Source organism: Pelodiscus sinensis, chromosome 14 (genome assembly GCF_049634645.1).
Source record: "Pelodiscus sinensis isolate JC-2024 chromosome 14, ASM4963464v1, whole genome shotgun sequence".
In the NCBI taxonomy this organism is placed as follows: domain Eukaryota; kingdom Metazoa; phylum Chordata; order Testudines; family Trionychidae; genus Pelodiscus; species Pelodiscus sinensis.
Window position 1 is genome coordinate 3,964,338 of NC_134724.1, and position 4,259 is coordinate 3,968,596.

The following is a 4,259-nucleotide window of genomic DNA, read 5'->3' on the forward strand; positions in this document are numbered from 1 at the left end:
CAAGGGAACAACTCCAAGAAGCTCTGGGAGACAGACCCATAATCTCCTATAGACAACCACCTAACCTCAAGATGATTCTTACCAACAACCACAGGTCATCCCACACTAATACCAACCCTGGTACCTTCCCTTGCAACAAACCCTATTGCCAGCTTTGTCCACATATTCACTCTGCTGACACCATTATTGGGCCTAACCAAGTGAGTTATAAGATCAAGAATCCATATTCCTGCGCCTCCAGAAATATAATCTATGCTATCATGTGCCGAAAGTGTCCGTCTGCTATGTACATTGGACAAACGTCTCAGACACTTCGCCAAAGAATCAATGCCCACAAAACAGACATTAGACAGGATCACAAAGAAAAAACAGTTTCTTGCCATTTCAGCCAGAAAGGACGATGTCTCAATGACCTAATCACATGCATCCTACTCCAGAAGATGTTCAAATCTGCATTTGAAAGGGAATCCTCTGAACTGGCATTCATGCTAAAATTCGACACTCTCCGCAGGGGGCTGAACAAAGACCCCAACTACCTTACCCATTACAAAGATAGCTTCCCCAATTATCACCTCTAATACCATTAGCTCACAGACATCTATCTTTCCCCACCTCTAATATCATTAACTCACAGACATTTACCTTCCTTTCCCCCCTCCCCTGCATCTCCCTTCTGTTCTGAAATGTGATTTGTCCTTTTCATATGTGTTCACTTTTTTAAAATTGTATCCTTTGGTATATATGGTGGGACTATTTTCTTCCACTATTTGATCTGAGGAAGTGGGTCTGGCCCACGAAAGCTCATCACCTAATAAACCATCTTGTTAGTCTTTAAAGTGCTACATAGTCCTGTATTTTGTTTCAGCTACACCAGACTAACACGGCTACATTTCTATCTCTGTTGGGAAGGTGATTCTCAACCGGCCTGAGAGACATTAAACCCATTCTAGACAAGGCAAAACAAAGCACTGCATTGGCCGGGAATCGAACCCGGGTCAACTGCTTGGAAGGCAGCTATGCTCACCACTATACCACCAATGCCTGTGCTGGAGTGTGGGCTGCTGTCTCTCCCAGGCACTTGTGAAATGACTCACCAGGCTCAGCACGCTAAAGGCAGCCTGACAGGTTGGAGCACACACAGAGTCTCAGGCAGCGTGGAAGCTGGGGAGCAGCTGCTACATCCCAGGCTGAGGTGGCCCCAGCCCTACCCCTCCCCTCAGACCGGAAAGATGAACAGACGTGACTGGATGCACCCCCCTTCGGCGCATGAGACTCCTAACACAGTCACTCTGCCAGCTGGCTCCTACCAGCACAGAGGCCTTTGCTGTGCCAGGGGCCAGACCTGGGGCTCTGCCGGAGCAGGCGTTCTGGACAAGACCCCATGCTGCCCTCAGGACCACCCTGCTGGCCAGCCAGCCAGCCAGAAGCCAAAAGGTTCCCTGCAGCACTGACATTTGAAAGTGTGAAACCAGCTCAAGCCACAGAGGTGGCTGAGTGGTTAACGCCATGGACCAGTGTCCTCTGCATGCAGGGGTTCAAAGGCTTTCTGCTGGAGCATTAACTTTGGCTGCCCCTTGCTGCTTCACACGCACAAATCCCTGGTCATGCTGGCGTGACGCAGCTCCCTTTCTGCCTGCGGGCCTGGATACTGAGTTGGGATATGTCTGGCTGTGCAGCCCCTGGAAGGATAAGTCCCCTCTCCTCAGGGCTGCCAGCTGGGAGGTAGCTGCAGTCCTGTGGTTCCCTGTTCACAGTAAAAGCAACGTCCAAACTAACACGACTGAGTTTCTACCCTCTTTACTCTCTTTACTCCAGGTTCTGCTAACAGCAGCCAGTTCACATCCATTGGTGGGTGTTGTTCTTACTGCAGCACAGGAGAGCCTGGAGGCTTCACAAACTGTCCGGAAGGTTTGTCTTTCCTAGCCCGCACAGCACAGCATGGGGAAAGCTAGGCAGCAAATGCAGCTCTCCCTGGTTTCTGACTTGTTCAGATGATACAAGGCCACACCCACAACTCCCTGCTTAGGGATGCATCTCTTGCTGTGTCTTTCTTGACCTACCCGGATTGAGGGTTCAGGACATGAATTCCCTTCCTCTGTTGGGAACATGGTTCTCACCCAGTCTCACTGACATTAAACCCAATCCTGGCAAGGCAAAACACAGCCCTGCATTGGCTGGGAATCGAACCCAGGTCAACTGCTTGGAAGGCAGCTATGTTCACCACTATACCACCAATGCCTTAGCCCAAAGCCTCCCCTACTACCTCTCACAGGCACTAATGAAATGACTCACACCTTGCCCTCTAGTAGGAACAAGTTTGGAGCACTAGAGGCAGCCTGACAGATTGGAACGCAAGCACACAAGCAACAAGCACACAGCGAGAGAGAGAGAGCGAGCGAGAGAGAGTCCCAGAGCAGGTGGAAGCTGGGGAAAGGCTGCTACCTTCCAGGCTGAGGTGGTAGCAGGCCCAACTGTCCCCTCAGACCAGAAATACAAACAGATGTGACCAGATGCACAGACTGCGCCTTAGCTCAGCCCACTCCTGTCCCAGTCACTCTGGGTGTGTCTACACAGCAAAGTTATTAATTAGTAAAAGAGGATTTTAACATAGCAGTGTTTTAGAGATCTGTAACCCTCCAAAAATTCTGTTAAAGGAAGCTTTTTCTTCCTTATCTGAGGCCATTAACACCTGTCTACACTTTGTTGAACTATACCCATGCAAATGTCCCGGCACACACACATCCCTTGCAGCCGGCTCCAACCCAGACAGACAGGGAGGCCTGCAGGGAGTGAGTCAGGCACTGCACACAAACTGCCCCTGCCTCCACCTTGCTGCACAGATGCCAGCATCCACCCCCCCCCATCCCCTCTTTCCCCCACCTACTCCATGCAGTCGACCCCTTATCGCCCGCTTCCCAGGAAGCTTGAGTGTGCTAAGTTTCTGCCTCTCTCTCTCCTCCTGCAAATGGGACTCTCCCTCCCCTCTGACTCCTCATCAGCCAGTTACTTACTTATGCCCTCCCCTCCCAGCCATTAACTGTTTCCTTATCGCCCTCTTTCCAGCTCTGGGATCTCCTCAGTTCAAGCAGGCAGCTAGCTCCCTTTAGCTGCCTATGCTGCAAGACGCCCCTCCCCTGCTGGTCAGCTGAGTTCCCTGCCTGTGCAGGTGATTTGAACTTCTGAGTGGAGCTAAGAAAATAGCTGTGCAGCCAGGCAGCTTCCAGGGAACCTTCATCTCTCCCCTATTCAGTCCATGTTCTGCTAACAATGGCCAGTGTATTTCACCCATTGTTCTTGTCTCCACGTATTAACTTCGCTTTTGTGTGTGTCATTGTTCCATGGGACAGGAGAAGCTGTAGCTTCCAGAATAATTAGAAGTCTTTGTCTTTCCAATCCCCACTTTCAGGCTGGAGCATGGGGTAGAGCAGACGAGGAGACGCAGATTCTTATAGTTTCTGACTTGCTCAAAAGAGACAACGCAACTCCTACAACTCACTGCTGAGTTCCATGGCCTGCATCCCTTGCTGTGATTCAGGACATGAATTCCCTCCCTCTGTTGGGAATCTGATTCTCACCCAGCCGGAGAGACATTAAACCCATTCTAGACAAGGCAAAAGACAGGGCTGCATTGGCCGGGAATCGAACCCGGGTCAACTGCTTGGAAGGCAGCTATGCTCACCACTATACCACCAATGCTTCTGCTAAAACCTGCTCTTCTAGCTCTCCCAGGTACAAGTGAAATGACTCACATCTTGCCCTCTAATGGAGACATGCTTGGACAGCTAGAGCTGGAAGCCAGGGAGCGGCTGCTTCATCCCTGGCTGAGGTGGCACCAGGCCCACCCCTCCCCTCAGACAAGAAATACAAACAGATGTGACCAGAAGCACAGCCCGCTCCTTAGCGCATACCACTCCTTTCACAGTTACTCTGGGTGTGTCTACACAGCAAAGTTATTTCGGAATAATGGCTAGTATTCCAAAATAACTATCTGAGTGTCTACACGGCCATGCCATTATTTGGAAATAACGGATGGCTTATTCCGACTTCTGTAAACCTCATTCTACAAGGAATAATGCCGCTTCCGGACTAGCGATTGCAAAATAAGGGGTGTGTAAACGCTCCACTGCTGCTATTTCGAAATACCCCCTTACCAGGGCCATTCTGTGTTTCCTCCTGGGGTTCTAAATAGAGATAGCATGTCTACATTAGGGAAGCCTGCCTCGGGCTAATGTCGAGGCATCCCTGCAGTGTGGACGTGA

At 50.5% G+C, this 4,259-nt stretch overlaps 3 non-coding genes across 3 annotated transcripts; all 3 read right to left on the reverse strand.

Moving 5' to 3' along the window:
• Positions 1-969: 969 nt before the first annotated feature.
• On the reverse strand, positions 970-1,041 carry TRNAG-UCC (transfer RNA glycine (anticodon UCC)). The gene has a single exon. It is a non-coding gene; the product is annotated as a tRNA-Gly (tRNA).
• A 1,125-nt stretch (positions 1,042-2,166) lies between these two features.
• On the reverse strand, positions 2,167-2,238 carry TRNAG-UCC (transfer RNA glycine (anticodon UCC)). Its single transcript has one exon. It is a non-coding gene; the product is annotated as a tRNA-Gly (tRNA).
• A 1,386-nt stretch (positions 2,239-3,624) lies between these two features.
• On the reverse strand, positions 3,625-3,696 carry TRNAG-UCC (transfer RNA glycine (anticodon UCC)). Its single transcript has one exon. It is a non-coding gene; the product is annotated as a tRNA-Gly (tRNA).
• Positions 3,697-4,259: the final 563 nt, after the last annotated feature.